Source organism: Phyllostomus discolor, chromosome 2 (genome assembly GCF_004126475.2).
Source record: "Phyllostomus discolor isolate MPI-MPIP mPhyDis1 chromosome 2, mPhyDis1.pri.v3, whole genome shotgun sequence".
NCBI lineage: Eukaryota > Metazoa > Chordata > Mammalia > Chiroptera > Phyllostomidae > Phyllostomus > Phyllostomus discolor.
This window is the reverse complement of record NC_040904.2, coordinates 48,432,184-48,449,683: the sequence shown is the minus strand read 5'-3', so window position 1 is coordinate 48,449,683 and position 17,500 is coordinate 48,432,184. Positions and strand designations below refer to the sequence as shown.

The window sequence follows — 17,500 nt, the reverse complement described above, 5'->3', positions numbered from 1 at the left end:
AGTCACACCACAGCCTGGGTTTCCTGCTAGGCCAACTGTGACTCCTCAGGTACAGATTTCATGAAATTTAGGGAAAGACATTCATCCAAATGCTGATAACAGTATCCCCCTCCAAAAATAAAAATAAAAACTACATCCTTTATTATTTTAAAGAAATTTTTATTATAAACATTTTTATTAAAGTATAACATGCACTCAAAAAATCATAAATGTGCCAACCAGTGAAGTATCATAAAATAAACACACCCATGTAACCATCACATAAGTCCAGAAATACCATGTTACTGGCATCCTGACAGGATTATTTTTCTCAAAGTGAATATTCAGTTGGTTTCACAGGATAGGATCAGAGAGTGCTGCCAGGCATTTTGGATATCATCTAACTCAACACTCTCACATTACAAATAAGAAACCAGATGTTCAGATGGGAGTAGGGGAATGCCTTACCTCAGGTCACAAAGCAAGTCCAATGAAGGCCCAGAGTTTTAGGCTTCTCTTTCCTGTCCTTATTGCCTCAAATTCCTCTGAAGTCTCAGCCAGCCTGTGGAGCAAGAGACACCAGCTCTGCATGTGGACTTCCTTCTCCAGGAGTCTGAGGTTAGCTCTCTCCAGTCTCCATACAACAGGGCTCTGAGAAGCTGTCCCAAAGACACAGCCCTGAAGCTCACACAAATCTCACTTTCCCTCTGGATCATGGTATCAACAGATGTTTTTCAAATCCCTCTTCTCCTATTTCTATTATCTGACTGGTCATTTTGACTTGTGGCCTGTGAGATGACTGTCCCCTGTTCTAAAGAAGTCATCCCTTGGATGGTGAGTGACTGCTGACTGTCACCTAAGCAACTGTAGAGAAAACTAGAGAAATTCAGTTCAGAAGTGAGAAAATGTGGAGAACACTGATTACTCTTTTCAGATATTTCAAGTTTTCCAGAAGGAAAAGAGCACATTTATTCCATTCGATTTTAGAAAGCACAAGGGGATGGTTGGATCTCTTGTTTTTCATGACCAAACTTCTCAAAAAATGATCCACCCTTGCTGTCTCAACTTAATTTTATCTCATTCAAACCTTAGTCCACAGAAATCTTCTTTTTAGTGCCAGCTTATCTATGAAATATTCTCAGAAAAGCTCATGGGACTGAATCCAATGGATACTTTCCATTCTTCATTTTCCTTGATCTCTTTGGCACTGTGGATGGCTGACATCATCCTTCTTGAAATTTTTGTTTCCTTATTTTCCTCAGAATTGCAGATTCCCAATTTTCTACTTCCATGTTCCTGGCTTAGATTTTCCTTCATGCAGGCTCTCTGTTTCTCACAGGCTGATGTTTATTGCAGCACTCTGGATGCTTTCATTAAGCAATCTCTTTTATTCACATTGTTGAACAATTACCTATAGATCTGTGACTCCCATATGCTATTCGCAGCCAGATCCCTCTCCCAAGCCACAAATTCACCTGCACAACTGACTACTAGACATGTTATCTTGTTTACTTACCACATTTACTTTTAGCTCATCATATCCAAAGATGAACTTACCATCTTCTTATCTCCCCCATGAACTTGCTTCACTTTTTATTCCAATTTCAAGGTTTCCAGCTAGAGACCTGCCTGATTCCCTCTTCTTGCCTAATACCAAAAAGCAGGTACCTCGTCCTACAGCTTTTAGATCCTCACTATCTACTTGAGTCTCTACTTTGTTCCATTCTTATTGCCACAGCTTTAGCTCATTTCTTGAGGATAATTATAAAGACCTTATAACTGGTTCCTTTCTAATATTACTCTCTCAAATTTATGTGCACACAGCAGAAACACTGATATTCTTAAAATATAAATTGGATCACATCACTGATCACTTAACCTTCAATAGATCCCCACTGCACTCTAAATAAAATCTGAACTCCTGAGCATGGAAGGCAAGCCCTTCCTGCTAGAAATTCCTACTAACCTGGAAAGGTTCATGTCTTACCTTCTCTTCTCTCCCTTTTCTTCTCCCATCTATATTTTAGCAATACTACTATACCTTTAGTTCCAAAAAATCCACCATACTCCATCTCATTTCCTGTACCTGATAACTCAGTTTCCTTCTCTCAGCTTAGAAAGCAGATAGAGGCTTCCCTGACCAACTTTGTCTCATGAGTTACTTGGCTTCCACTCTTTCTCCTTATAGATGATGCTTATCCTTATGACAGTATTTATCATACTACCACATTTTGCCATGTATAATGTGCTCCCTTGTATAATACATGCCCATATTTTGGGCCCAAACTTTCAGGGAAAAATCTTTCATTTTGATTCAATTTTTGATGTATTTATATTTAGAAACAAAATTGATTATCGTACAGATATTGTTATTGCTTTCTAGTGTTACACTTTTAATGCATAAGCATAAATAAAAGAATTTAAAACATTTATATAGACACAGATTTAGTACTACCCATGCATAATGTGCATCCTTGTTGGGAACCACCCTGCCTGGTTTCAGAAGCTGTAACCTCCCCCCATGGCTAAGGCTGAGTGAGTGACCTTCAGACCACAAGCCACTAAGGAGACAAAGCTTATCTCCCTGGCAGGGGCACTGCCTCTGCCCCTTTTACTTCACCCTGCCTGGCCCCCAATGCACGATTGGTTAGCCAATGACAGGTAAGATCCTCAAAGAAGGGGTGATCTAAGACAGGCACGATCATGGGGGCCTCCAGTGAAGGACTTGGGGGGGCTATAGCAAAAGGGGGCGATGGACCTTGCCCCTCAGCTTTGAAATAGCCTGAGTCCTCATTCTGTCTTTAAGAAGTCTCCTAATCTCTTGGCTGCCTTACTTCCCCTGCCTGACTTAAACCTGAAACAATGACAGAGGGTGGTGCTGCCCTGTGCTAGAAAGGGTGGGTTCCCTGGGCAATCAGGCCTAAGAAAGAATATGTAAAATCCTGTGAAACCTGCTTTGTTTAGAATGTTCTCAATTTTCTGACAAGGGTCAGAGCAGGATATGAGTTTGTTTCCCAAAGTTTTGTAGCCCTTTAGCTAACAGACCAGAATAAGCCCTTGTAGTTCTCTGTATGCTATGTACTGTTTGATCCTTACTGCCTGACAATGATTAATGAGCTTTACCTGTATTCCTGTGCAAAATGAACCCAATAAAAGTCCATTGAGGAAAAAGGTCTTAGCCCTTCTTCTTTAAGAGATTGGCCACCTTTCCTCCTCAAGCAATCATGTCTTGGTAGATTTATTCTCATCCGTGGCAGCCAGGGGGGCCCTGTGTGCTGAGCCCCCCCACTACATCTTTCTCTTTCAAAAATTTGGGCAAAAATGTGCATATTATACATGCTAAAATATGGTATATTGTAGCTACCTGTTAGCTTGCCTTAACTTTCACAATCTTTTGACTAGCACATAAGATTGGGTGTTAGACACAGAGTTTTGTTTATTGTGATATCCTTAGCACCAAGTATAGCACATAGAAAGAATGCATTATATATAGCTAGACAAATGAATCAATAATAAATATCTACACTCCATGGAATACTCATAACAGAAAATGCAAAGGAGATACAGCCTAAAACATCTTTATCCTCAAAGGTGGTGGAACCAGACCTGAGAAGAGAAGATTTGAAACCTTTTCTTCTAAACCAGGCTTCAAATTCACCAGTTTCCACAGCTTAACATGAATAGCAATTTAGAAATGCATTTGTTCTATGTTCTCAAGACACCATTATCTTTTATCACACAGTTCTTTAGTCATTGCCTTTGACTGGTCTCCATGAGTAGACTGCAAACTCTGTGTGGGAAGTAACCATGCCCTCATTTGTCCTCTCAGATGCCCACAAAATACTTAACCCTTTGTGAAACACAGTGGAATCAGTCACAGTGACGCCACAGAAGGTGCCTGCACCACTAGAGACAGGAAGAACAAGGAGAAACTCACTTCTGCCTGACATTACCCTAAGGAGTAAGTGACAAATATGAGATCCTTTGAGAGAGAGCAGGTCTAGGGATCAAGGGAACAGAGGAGAGAGGTTTATCCTGAAACCAAAGAGAAATATGCAGTAGCAGGCTCTTAGAAGGCATGAAATAAGACCAGAAAAGGGAGCCAATAATTCCAAAAACAGATACTGCCTAGTTCTCACCTTATTGGTCACCATAACTGAAGGGCAATTTGTGTTTTAATAATGAAATAAACATTGAGCTCCTAAAATGATAAATGTTAAAGAAGACACTGAATTGGGAAAAATACCTAGATAGGAGAAAGTGTTAGGATAATATCATTCCAGTGCAACTTTGACCCATTTCCACTCCACCTAGTCAAGAATATTAACAACTGGAATTCACAGTCTGCTGTACAAGATGCTAAGAAGATTTAAATAAGTCCAGAGAGTTCACCCAGGGAGGGAGAAAGGCAAGAGAACTAGAGCAAAGGAATATTTCTCATGAAAATAATGGAGACCAAAGTATAACTATGGAGAAATAAAAGCAGTTCTTTTTTAAGAATGACATTCACATTCATCTGAGGTGATTTAAAAAAAGTGGAGAGTTCAGGTTACCAAAGAATGAAAAGTTTTTAAAAAGTTTATATTAACTTGCAAAGGTTGTTAGATAAGAAAGACAGATGCGGGACAATAGCATCTATAACAAAAGGCCTTTTCTTTTTCTGTATTTCAGTAAGGAAACAAAACAAGAAAATTAGTGTCTAAGAAAACAGCATATTTGCACGTAAGTACATAAATCACACCAGAATATTAAAGTAAGGATAAATGCATATTTACTTATGTGTGACTCACTGCAATTACTGTTAAAGTAATAAGCAACATTAGCTAGAGTAGCGAGTATAAACACTAAGAAATTTTTTTAAAAATGCTACCTGTGATATGTGAATGTGTATCTCAATGCTGGCTTTCTGGGGGAGAGGTAATGTTTCATTAGTAAATGTACAGTTTCACTCATAAAGCAACCAAGAGAGGAGTAGGTGTATGGGCCACAAAAAGATCAATCACAACAGTCATCAGGTGTGGTCAATAATGCCATCTTCATATGCAATATTAAGTGTGCCTACGTATGTTGCAATAATACATGTCAACTTCTCTATCTGTGAAAATAGGCATGTCAGTGTCTGCCCTGCTTATTCCATAAGATTTTGTGAAGATCAAATGAAAAGATTGTGTAAGTACTTTGTAAATGATGGAGTGCTTTGATCCTGTATCTTTTGAAGAGCCTTTAGTATATTATCATAGTAGAAGGAGGCAATAAAATACTCTTAGAGCAGAGGTTCTCAGCAGTGGCTGAAAGATACCAAAGGGAAAGTGCTCCTGCCCAAAGCTTTTAGGAAGGCTCTTTCCAGTCTTGATGAGGTCAAAACTACTAGAAAGATGTGGGTGGTGATAATGAGGAGAAGCAATGTGTCTAGACAAGGGATGTGTCAAATCTTCCCAGGGGGCAATTGTTCCACTTTGCCCAGGGGGCCAGATGGAAACTGAAGTCCACAGGGCCAGAATGTGATGCTGCTCAAGTCACCTGCAAACACCCTTCCTGTGTCAATTCCTGCCTCTAGAATATCCCTTCAGAATATAAAAGCTGTGGAAGGACATGTGTGGCTTACATAATATGTCCTATTTGTGAATGGAGACATTCAAGTGAATGGGTAAATGTGACCATTCCTTAGAGCTTCTTTTTTGAGATGTGTCACCAAACATATGTTAGCCCACAGCATTATTGTTTGGCAGTATCTCTGCATCAAAGAACTTCAACTGTGACAATCCATGGTGTTTAATGAGGTTGCTGAAATGTTGACATGTCTCCCAAATATATCCCCTGCTAACTATCTTTCCTTCTCAATGTGCTGGGGCCAATCTATACTACCCAGCACTATTCCTAATTAATATTATCCCACCTAAATAGACAATGTCAGGCTCCAAATGCCAGTAATGTTTGACTATGGAGCATCTGTAATTTTCCCACCCAAGCACAAACAGTAAATAAACTTTTTAGAAAATGCTTTAGAGAGTTACTGAAACCAACTCTCCTGTTGGGAGTGACTGGATGTAGAAACTTCAATGTAAGAGAGACCTTACTAACACTAGTTCAATATCATATCCTGTATAGGTATCTCTCAGATTATTACTTTGGTTCACTAATAATGTTACCCACATATAGATTTAAGTTTCATGATAGAGTGGATTAACCAGTACATCATTAGAAGCTGTGTTAGTATATTTTAACACATGAAATAAAGAGCTAATTTAAAATAAGTGATATTGCTAGCTATCTTTTTAATTCATCATCTTCTAGTGGCAAATCCAAGTGCATCTTTTATGCTAATGCCCTTTTAAAAATAGCAATACATACTATTAGGTTGGCCAAAAAGTCCATTTAGTTTTTTCCATAAAATAAAAGACACATTTTTCATTTTCACCAATAACTTTATTAATTTGGATATTTTGAGTATTTCAGCTATCTCCCTCTATTGGCCTCTAGTAGGTAGAGGTCAGGGGTGCTGCTAAACATCTTCCAATGAATAAGACAGCCCCACAGCAAATAATTATTTGGCCCAAATGTCAATAGTACCAAGAAACTTCACAAACCACTTTTGACATGTTCAATCAGTCACAGCACCCTCTCCATACACTGCACAAATCATTTTTGGTGTTTCAGTTGCATTTTTACTTTTCTTGAAATAATAAAGCAGAATACACTGAAAATGTTGCATAATTTTCTTCCATCTTCAATATTAAAATGGATGCACACAAATTCACCAATTTTGAAAAGTTTTTTTAAATGCACACTGATAAATCAGTGACATCTATTAAATGACATCTGTCACAATACGATCTAACAAAATTATTTTGAGTGAAGCTGAAGACAACTAAGCACTATGAAAGCCATCGTATGGAAAAAACTAAATAAACTTTTTGGCCAACCCAATGCTTCTTAAAAATGTATTTATATTACATAAACTACCTATGTGTATTTTAGATAGAATATTATGTAGCCATTACAATTAACACTGTACAAATATAATAGAAAGACACCCAAGGTGTGTGTGTATGTATGTGTGCATGATAGCATGATCTTAATTTTTATAAAAAATAAAATACTGATATGTATACAAGAAAATGTACAGGGATAGACACCAAAATGTTAGCAGTGGGGTTTTTTTGGTGGGGGGGGAGGGTGAAGGAGTGAGAGGTAATAGGATCATAGTGTTTTTTCCTAATTATATTTTCTAATTTTTTACAATAAAAATATTATAAAGATGATAAAATGAGGAAATAAAGTATTAGTTATATTTATTCCATTTGAAAACTTAGGTTTTTTTTAAGCACTCACATTTTCATTTTAGATTCCCCATGCTCCAGCACCCATCATCAAGGAAAAAATGAATAAATTTTGTTCCATATAGAAAATATACCAATATTTGGCCTTCAGAAATTCTCTGAAAATCGGAGTCAGAAAAAGACTGCAATTTGCACCCAGATGGAGACTGTTTCCTGTACGTGGAAAGTTGGGCTACTGAGCAATGACTTTTATCTGCCCACCAATATGCAAAGGCTACATCCAAAAATCAAAATCAAAAGAAGCTTTGAGAGATTGAGTAAGATAGTGCCTCTTGAGTAACTTTTATCACAAGAAATTATGATACTGATATATAAGTCAAGAAGTTATACATTCATTATGTAAATTGCATAAGGAAAAAAGCTGTAGGAAATACTTGTCTTAAAGAGAAAAGTCCAACACACTTCCAATGAATAGATCCTCTGAGAACAAAGCCCTAGTTACAGACAGACTGGACAGAGTGGGTAATTTGACAGAAGTTCCAGTTTTCCCCTCAGAAGTTCATAGCAAATGATGTCCTTACTTTTGATTTAAACACAACATTGTGAGTGATGTGTCAAGATCACTCACTTACAAATCAAAGGCACAAATGTTTGGAGAATTAGACCAAGCCTTCCACAAGATAATGGACGAGGAAAAGTAATGACATAAATTGATCCATTTTATGTGATCAATTCCCGTATCAGAAATTAGACTGACACAGTAGAGAAACATTTCGAGTCAGAGAGACCTGGGTTTTGATCCAGACTCCATGAGTTACCAGCTGTCTGAAGTTGGTAGCAATGTATAAGTCCTTAGCTTCGGTTTTCTCAGATGTGTAGTAGATCCAGCATTTACCTTGCAGAACAGTATAAAAATTGGAGGAGCTCATGAATCTAAAGGACTATCAAAATACCTACAACATAATAGAATTTCAAAACATAATTTTAAAGGTTAGAGAAGAAGGAAAGTTAGAGGAGTCTAATCAACTTAATCTATATTAGAGGTACTTAAATAATTAGGAATAGAGTATGATAACTTGCGATAGTGGGGAAGGCCTTGAAGTAGTAGGAGTCGGGAAATTTAGGTTCAGATGTAAGTCATTTCCTTTGTTTGTTTGTTTGTTTCTTTGTTTGTTTTACATGGTCCAGGAGGGTACTGAACTGCTTGATTCCCCAAGTTTCCCTATAGTTCTACCAGTCTAGGACTCCATGTGGGCCTGATCTGGAGTCCCGATCCTAAATCAAAGTGGAGAGCTAGGAGATCACTTCCAAAGCAAGTCAAATACCAAAAACAACAAAACAAAATATATTCATTTTAGTTATTTTTATCCCAAATTAAATAAGTTTTCTAGTCTTTGGGTATATGTACTCAAATATTTAAAAATTACATCTTTAAGATCAACAAGGATAACAAATCAATTAAAAGAACAAGGTATTAGTTCATCTCTGTGTTTGAATTCACCAAACAAAAAAACAACTAGTAGGAACTTCTTCTCTGTTATCAGCTGTTCCCACCAACCAATGAGAGCTGTACTTCAAACAGGACTGACCAACCCAGCATATGGTTTCATCCAGCTAGACCTGTCCATGCAAAGTAAAATTCTCCCTCCTATGCAAACGAACATAACATTGTGGATGGTGGCTTCTTCTCCAGCCTCTGAAAGGGACCCATTGTGGCTTCCCAGATTCCTTCACTCATGAAAACTACCATTTATAGTTCATCTCACCTAGAATGAATAGTTCTGTCTTTGTTAATTGACTGTGCAACTATAATTCAAAGATGAATAAAAAAATAGGGCTTCTTGGATGAATTTTAGAGCCTAGTAGAGGGTATAATAACTTAAGCATCAATCCTAAATTAGATATTTAAACTTAAAGGCACTTATTGTACCATACTGTGTGTACATAACCATTGTAGAATATAATGCAATGCCTAAAAATCATATTTTTGAAGACAAGTAACAAATAATGCTAAGTGAAAAACAAGATCTTAAATGACATGTACCCAATGGTTTTATTTTCAAAACCTAAAGTACATATAAATAAGCAAATAAAAATACTAGAAATTAACATGTTAAAATGTTAAAAGAAGACCTGTAAGTGGAACCTGATTAACAAACAAACAAGTGAGCAAGATAGAACTAGAGACATGGAAATAAAAAACAAACTGACAGTGACCTGGGGGAGGGTGGAGGGGGATAATGGAGAAAAGAAGGGGAATGGTCATCCAGGAACGTATAAGACCCATGGACAAAGGCAATGGGGGGTAGGATTGAATGTGGGAGGTGGGGGGGTAGGGTAGAGGAGAGTAATGGGGGGATAATGGGGACAACTGTAATTGAACAACAATACAAAAAAGAAAAAGAAAAAAAGTTTATCTCTGAGACAGAGAGGTTGTAAAATATGTCAGAAAATAATCCTGGAGACAAATATTAATTGACTTGAAAAAGATATGTTATTATGAAGTAGAAATAATGATTATAAAATACTATATTAAAATAACACCCACATATGCACTGGAGGCACATGTACCAAAATGTTATGATTATCTCTGAATGACTGGCTTATGGATGACTTTTACTTTTTTTACATTTAAAATTTTTTTCCAATGTTTTTTGCATTGAACATATGTTATACTTATGATTGAGGGAAAAATTGTTACGATAATGTTTTTAAAAAGGATACCAAGTGAATATCAGTCATAAGCCTAGGGCTATGGGTATAAGAATAAAAACCTAAATACAAGAATAAAAATCTAAGACCCCAGCACTAGTGAGTAAAGAGACAATTGTATAAGAAACTTTATCAAAGGTAATGGCATCACAAGGAATTTGCAAGGGCTCCATCATAGTCAGAGATCACTATACTTGCGGACCATGGAAATACTTGATTTTCAATTTCACCTAATTGTTCAGTCCTTCCCCCTTAAGGAAGCTCTCCTTAGCCACCAAAACTCACTTGACCCATAAGGACCTCCTCAATAAGATGAAGCATTACATGCAACATAAGTAGAAGCCCTGTCCCTGCAGGGGTACTATAAACAATCCCAAGTCAGAAACCATCCTCTGTGCTGCTTTGCCTTTCACTCCCACTGCCAACACTGAGTGTTGTGAACAGAACAGATGCTTAATAAATGTTTATGATGTATACCACATATGTTACAACAGAAGGACAAGGGGAGGGGAGCAAGGGAACCTGGAGGTAACTAGCCTACTACTGCCAACCACTGGATATAAGGCCTTGATAACAACGGTACAGCGAGGTTTTTGTGACTTGACAATGGGAAAAACTGATAATGCAGACAAAGAACTACAATGACAGATGTTCATGTATAGGGATTGATGCTAACGATTATTTGGACACATTTAACTTTGCTAATTATGTTGTAGGCCGTACATTAAATGCAAAAGAAGGAAAAGAACTCTTCGCTAACCAGTCAGCCAGTCAGAGAAGAACAAATACCATATGATTTCACTCATAGCTGGAATCTAACAAAGAAATCTGAACTAATAAGGAAAATTAGAGACAGATTCATAAATAGAGAACAGGCTGACAGGTCTGGGTGGCGGGGAGCGGTGAGGTGGAGGGATCAAACAAAAAAAAAAGAATGTCATGGAGATGAACAACAGTGTGGTGACTACGGTGCGGGGGTTGAGGCGGAAGAGGTTATAAAGGGGATAACTGGAAATGGAAAAAATACAGTAAAAAATGAACAATTTAAAATTTTAATTTAATTTTTAAAAATCTACCATGCGGAGAAAATGAAAGTAAATAATTTTGATGTATATTCTTTCAGACTCCTACATTTATCTGTAGATGGTATCATTTTTCTACTTCAAAAATGAAGTTGTGCTGTAAATATTATTTCAAAAGCTTCTTTTCACACTTATGTTGCAGAGGTCACTGATACTGACAGTGGAGACAAGCCCTCACTCAGAACTCACAGCGTGCCGAACGCCTGGCTGTAACTGCATTGGCTAATTTCAAGGTCACCACAGCCCTAGGGTCCAGATATCATAATTAGTCTCATTTTACAGATTAGGACACCAAAATTTAGAAAAGTTGAAAATTTGCTCCAGGACACACAATTTGTAAGTGATAAGAGCTCTACCTTGATCAAAGGTCTCTTGGACCTCAAGCCTGTTTCTGCCACTGCGCTACATCGCACTGTAAATAATTTCCTACAACAGTGTATAGTGGCTGTGTAGGATTCCATTAAACACTCATTCATATTTATTTAACTCATCCATTATTGTCAGTTATTCACACTGCTTCCTTTTTACATTGACTATCCACTGAAGATCCTTGTGGGGCAAAATATTCATCATCCTTATTTTTTGCCTCAGTACAAATTCCTAGAAATGCAAATACTGGGTCAAAGACCTTGTAAATGTACAGCTCTTGGTACAGATGGTCAGATTGGTATACATGGTACTCCCAGAAATGTTGCAGCAATTTAAGTCTCAGTAGAAAACAAGGACCATACATATGTGAAATCTAAAAAGTCAAAACAAACAAACAAAAAACAAGCTTATAGATACAGAGAACAGAATGGTGGTTGCCAGAGGCAGGGGATGAGGGGTGGGAAAATGGATGAAGGGAGTCAAAAGGTGCAAATTTCCAGTGATAAAATAAGTAAGTCATGGAATGAAATTTACAACATGATGATCATAGTTAATAATACTGTATTGCATATTTAAAACTTGGTAAGAGAGTAGCTCCTAAAAGTTCTCACTGCACATAAAAAATAAAATTTGTACCTATGCGTAGTGCATATCGACTAGGCTTATTGTGGTGTACTGTGGTGATCATTTTGCAATATAAACAAATATCAAATCAAATCATTATATCATATATCCCCCAAAAATATGCCCATAATTTTACTTTCTGCAGTTTAGTTACCATAGTCAACCACAATCCAAAAATAGAAATAGAAAATTGCAGAAATAAACAATGCATAAATTTTAAATTGCATGCATTCTCAGCAGTGTGATGAAACATTGTCCTGTCCTGCTCTGTCCTGCCTGGGTCATGAATCATCCCTTTGTGCAGGGATTACTCAATAATAGCTCCAGAGCCATTCACAGAATACTTACTACAGAATATTGTTATAAATGTTTTATTTTATTATCAGTTATTATTGTTGATATTATCCTTAATCTCTTACTGTGCCTAATTTATAAATTAAACTTTATAGGTTTATATGCTTAGGAAAAACATAATATATAATAGATAGATAGATAGATAGATAGATAGATAGATAGATAGATAGATTTCAGATATCCCCTGAGTACCTGGGGATCTTAGAATGTCTTCCCCCTAGATAAGGAGAGAATACAATATGCCAATTAATCCTCAATTGAAAGAATGAAAAAATATATAAAGCTCTTTCTCTTTCAGGTTAGAGGAGGGGTTTATAACTTTAAAACATTACAGTTCATTACAGTTCATGGTTTAAATGAGTGCAATACTTGTTTTTATTTGTGATTTTTTTTAGCTGTGAGATTGAAAGATTAGGGTGTATATGTATGTCTGACAATTTATTAGTTTCATGTTCTTTGTCTTATGGATTCATGAGTTCCTCATTTATTAAACACATAAACAATTAAACCAATGTTTACCATATCAACAGCCATTAATACTGATACTAATGAAGATTGCTTATAGAGTGAGTAATGATGGTATGAAATTTTCAAAATGGACACACCCATTACACAAGCTTACATACCCTGACTGTAGAGCACAATAAACCATACCAGTTGGCTTCTACAGTTGTGATATTATTTGCCTATTTCATTAATTCTGCATCTAAGACTACCTTGAACTTGGCTACTCCAGTTTTGTTCCTGTGGGGCAGATTAACTTTCCATGTGACAAAATGAAAATGTTTAATTTAACTCATTAATTTAAACACATTTGGGGGAAATCTCTGTATCAAGTGCTGTGCTAGGGAAAAGAGAGGTGGAGAGTAGATGAAGACAAACAAATACAATTTCTTCCCTTAAGAAGTACATTGTCTGGCCTGGCTGGCACAGCTCAGTGGATTGAGTGTGGGCTGCAAACCAAAGCATCACAGGTTTGATTCCCAGTCAGGGCACATGCCTGGGTTGCAGGCCATGGCCCCCAGCAACCGCACATTGATGTTTCTCTCTCTCTCTCTCTCTCTCTCTCTCTCTCTCTCTCTCTCTCTCTCTCTCTCTCTCTCTCTCTCTCTCTCTCTCTCTCTCTCTTTCTCTCTCTCTTTCTCCTCCCTTCCCTCTCTAAAAATAAATAAATAAAAATCTTTAAAAAATGTTTCTCTTTAAAAAAAAGAAGTACATTGTCTGTGAAAGAATCAGTTCTGCAAATAGAGAATTACAAGAAGGCTGGATAAAGCCCTAGATACGAATCTGTACAAAGTGAAATAGGAGCATTATATTGGCATTATATTGGAGGGTCACACTGAGCTGTCTGAATACAGAGGTATCTAAAAACTCTTGCCCAAAACCAAACACTAAACAGACACAGTATGACCCACTGCTGAAAGATAATGGTTATATTGATATTTTTACTCCAGGAGCTGCCTTTTGATAGTGGCAATGATGGGAAAGAATAGCTGCCACTTTGTGGGGCGGGGGGCATTGACAAATCTTGTACAAACAATTTATTCTGAAAATATTGTCCAGGAATAAATCAAATAATATGTATTTCAATATAATAATATGTATTTCAATGTATCCCTGCTTAAAAAATCACAAAGCTCCAATCGAGAACAAGGTAGGTTTGAAAACCAAGAAGTGTAGGTTTGGAGCTCCACGTAAACAGAAAGAACTTGAACAGAAAGAAGCAGACAGCAGTAAGGATAGACACAAATTCACCACTAAAGGAAGAGATTAATGTGAAAGTCAGTCTGAGGTCACAGGCATAACAAATTGCATTCCCATTCTCCAGCATGCAGAGGTTCAACCTGAACACCCATGTTGAGCATACTTAGAAGACTCTTTCCAAATACTGCAAATTTTCACTGATGCAGAAAGCTGAGTTCTAATTTCCTCCCAGGACCCCAGACACTCTTCATCTGGTATGATAGCACTTGTGGCTCAGGAGACATTGCTGGGAACTGTGAATCTTCTGGGGTTTACGGAAGTTCCTTAAACAATGACCAAGTGAAAGTTTTATAGAGCCTTATAAAGAGTTCTAAAGCTGTAAAACTCATCTGTCTAGTACAAGCGGTGGCGGCAAAGAGAGAAATGGACTTGACATTTAAAACCCAGGTTTGAGTTCCATCTGTTATTACTATGTTCTGTGGTTTTGGGAAGATAACTTCAAACTTTTGAACCTTATTTTCCTTTTCTGACCAAAAAAAAAAAAAAAAAAAAAGACCATAACCCCAGACCAGGACAACTTCACAGTGGTAGAAAAGATAAATAAAATGCTCATCTATGTGAATCGATCAAGTTACAATTTCTACAAAAGTATATTTCTATCATTTCTATCATTTTTTTCTTCCAGTTTTTGACCATCTCTCTAGGTCCCTTCACAAATAAGGTCCTTAGAAAGAATATGTACGGTCACCAGTTCCAATTCCTCTTCTCCCGTTCTTACTCGAACCCATGCCAGCCATTTGCAGTGTGTTCAGATCTCTGACAACATGTCATTCTACCTCTGGGTAGCACCTGAGCTGTCTGACCACCCTCTCCTCCTTAAAAGGTTTCTTCGCTTTGCTACCAGAACACACCATGCTCAACTGGAGTTCACCTACCACTCTGGCTCTCCTCCTCCATCTCCTTTTGTGATTCCTATGGAACCAGGGAGAGTTAGAAGGCTGTGGGAGGGGTAGGTATGGCCTGATAAAGGGGTGCATTGTTTATAAAAAATGTGAATGAAAAATGCTTTTCATTGTACCATGTGCTGAGGATTTTAAGCAATCTCAGTGATAAAAGCCTCCTCCCTACTGATGTGGACCCACCCTACTCTGTGCTGTCCCCTCCATTACACTGTTAACTGGATTCTCCTCACCTCCCTAACCCAACACCTTATAGCTCCTCAAGTCAGCCATTAAACTGCTTATCTTTTCAGTCTATAACTCCTTTGATGACCTACCTTATTTATTTATTTTATTTATTTTAACTGCTGTAAATATTTTAACTGCTGTAAATATCATGTCTATTGATGACTCTCACATTTTCTCTTCCGCTCAGATAGCCTCACTGAATCCGTTTTCATGTACTGACTCATACTGGACATCTCCAACTTAACCTGTCACAAAGTTCCTACTGTTCCTTCAAAACCTGTTTCTCTCATGGTCTTCTCCATTTCAGATAAATGCCACTCCTTTCTACTAGCTGCTCAGAAAAAATCTTGGAATCATCCTTGTTTGCTTCCTGTCTTCCCCATTCACTTAATCATTAACCACAGATCCAAACTTGTCATCATCTCCACCACTGCCTGCTTGTCCAAGCTTCCACATCACTCATCTGGTGAACAGCAATAACTCCCTACTGAATCTCCCTGCCTCTGCCTGCTAACCCTCTCTCTATACCACTCTCATCTATTCTCAACACACAAACAGAGGGGACCCTTTGAAATATAAGTTAGACCATCCATTTGTAAATGGTTCCCATTTTACTCAAGGTGAAAGCCAAAGTTTTTACTGTCTTTCAGAGTCTTTCATTATTGCTGTCCTCACCCTCTTCATCATCATTTTTCTAACTTCACTTTCAAAGGTTTTCCTACTCAATTCAATCTAAGCCTTATGTTTTGAAGGTGCCCAGAAGCCATGCTCCAAACGTCAGCACCTCTGCAGGAGCTGTTGCAGCTGCCTGGAATAGTATTTCTCCAGTTATTTACATGGCTCACTCCCAGGTACCGTTAGGATCTTTACTCAAACAACAGTTTATTCCTCTCTAAGCACCCTCTCTAAAATTTCAACTTTTCCAAGACTTCCTCTCCCCTTTCCTATTCTATTTTTCTCTATATCTTATATCTTACATTTTTTAGTGGTTAGTTTTATCTCCCATCTGTCTCATTAAAAATTTAAACTGCTTGGGGGCAGAAATTATTTCTTTTTGTTCAATGATGTTGTTTTTCCAACTTCAGACACATTTAATGAATAGTTGTGAATGAATGAGACTTGAAAAGATGTGTGTATTGAATAGATGTGAAATAGTTTTAAATGAGTGAATCTTGTTCACATGCCTCATTTTACTCTGTGGTGTATCAATACCTATACATACTTTCCTTAAGCTATGGGTACATTTCCAAACCAATATCACACACAACTTTGTGCATGAAAATGAGAAAAGGTGGTTAGTTATACAAAAATACCTTAGGGTACATGTATAAACATTCTGTGTGTGTGTGTGTGTGATTGGTGCAGCCCTTCAGTAGGCCAGAACATTCCTTTCAACCCATGAGGAATTCTGTAAATGCCAGTGGAGCATTCACATACTTGTGGAATTCTCCAGCCATGTTTATTATGGAAGAGTCTAGGGCCAGGACATTTAAGGACCCTCTATACCTATTTGGTAAGGGGTGACTGCTTCCCAGGCCAAAGGAAAAAGCTTATCAACTGAACATAACCCTCTACATCCCACAAGTTAGGAATTTATACAACATCACATTTCTAACCAAAAAATAGACTTTATTTTTAAAAAGTACATAACCATATTTTACCCAAAATATTTCTTACATTTTCTCAATGTGTTTTTAAAATACTTTTATCTATCTTTCTAATTTAATTGTATATTACCAACTTATTGCTCTCACTAAGCATCCGATATTGTCCACTATGTTTAGAAGTGGTCAATTCTGTTTTCTTCCCTCTTAATTCTTCTGAAACACTTAAAAGCCGAACTAAGTGAATACTACACAGATTTTCTGTCACTACCAAATTATGGGCTTGGATAGCCATGAGTGTGGATGAAACATTTGGTCAATATTGTAATGCTCTCAAGCTCATACTGCTGTGCCTGATCAGTCAACTCCCAGGATCTACTGCTGACCGAATTGCCAGCTCACTCCCTACTCAGGCCCACTGGCCCAATAAATAGTCAGAGAATTCTTTCCATGCCTCATGTACACATCAGACAGTACTGACTTTTGAGTTTGCTAAATCCTCTGTTCCTGGAAACTCATCCCCTCTCTACCTATTCAAAGCCCGGGTCAAACGCCATGTCCTCCTTGTAGCCGTCTCTGATGGCAACTGACTTTGTTGCCGTGAA

The 17,500-nt window shown here is 37.5% G+C and overlaps 1 protein-coding gene across 2 annotated transcripts in view; it reads right to left on the bottom strand.

Annotated features, from left to right (window-relative positions):
* TPRG1 (tumor protein p63 regulated 1) overlaps nucleotides 1–17,500 on the bottom strand; it is a 138,419-nt gene that overhangs the window by 117,948 nt on the left and 2,971 nt on the right. The window contains exon 2 of one of the 2 annotated variants that reach the window (XM_036017839.1): nucleotides 448–541. The exons of the other annotated variant lie outside the window; for it this stretch is intronic. The gene's annotated coding sequence lies outside the window, so the exon portion shown is untranslated. The remainder of the gene's footprint in view (nucleotides 1–447; nucleotides 542–17,500) is intronic. 2 annotated transcript variants of the gene reach the window in all.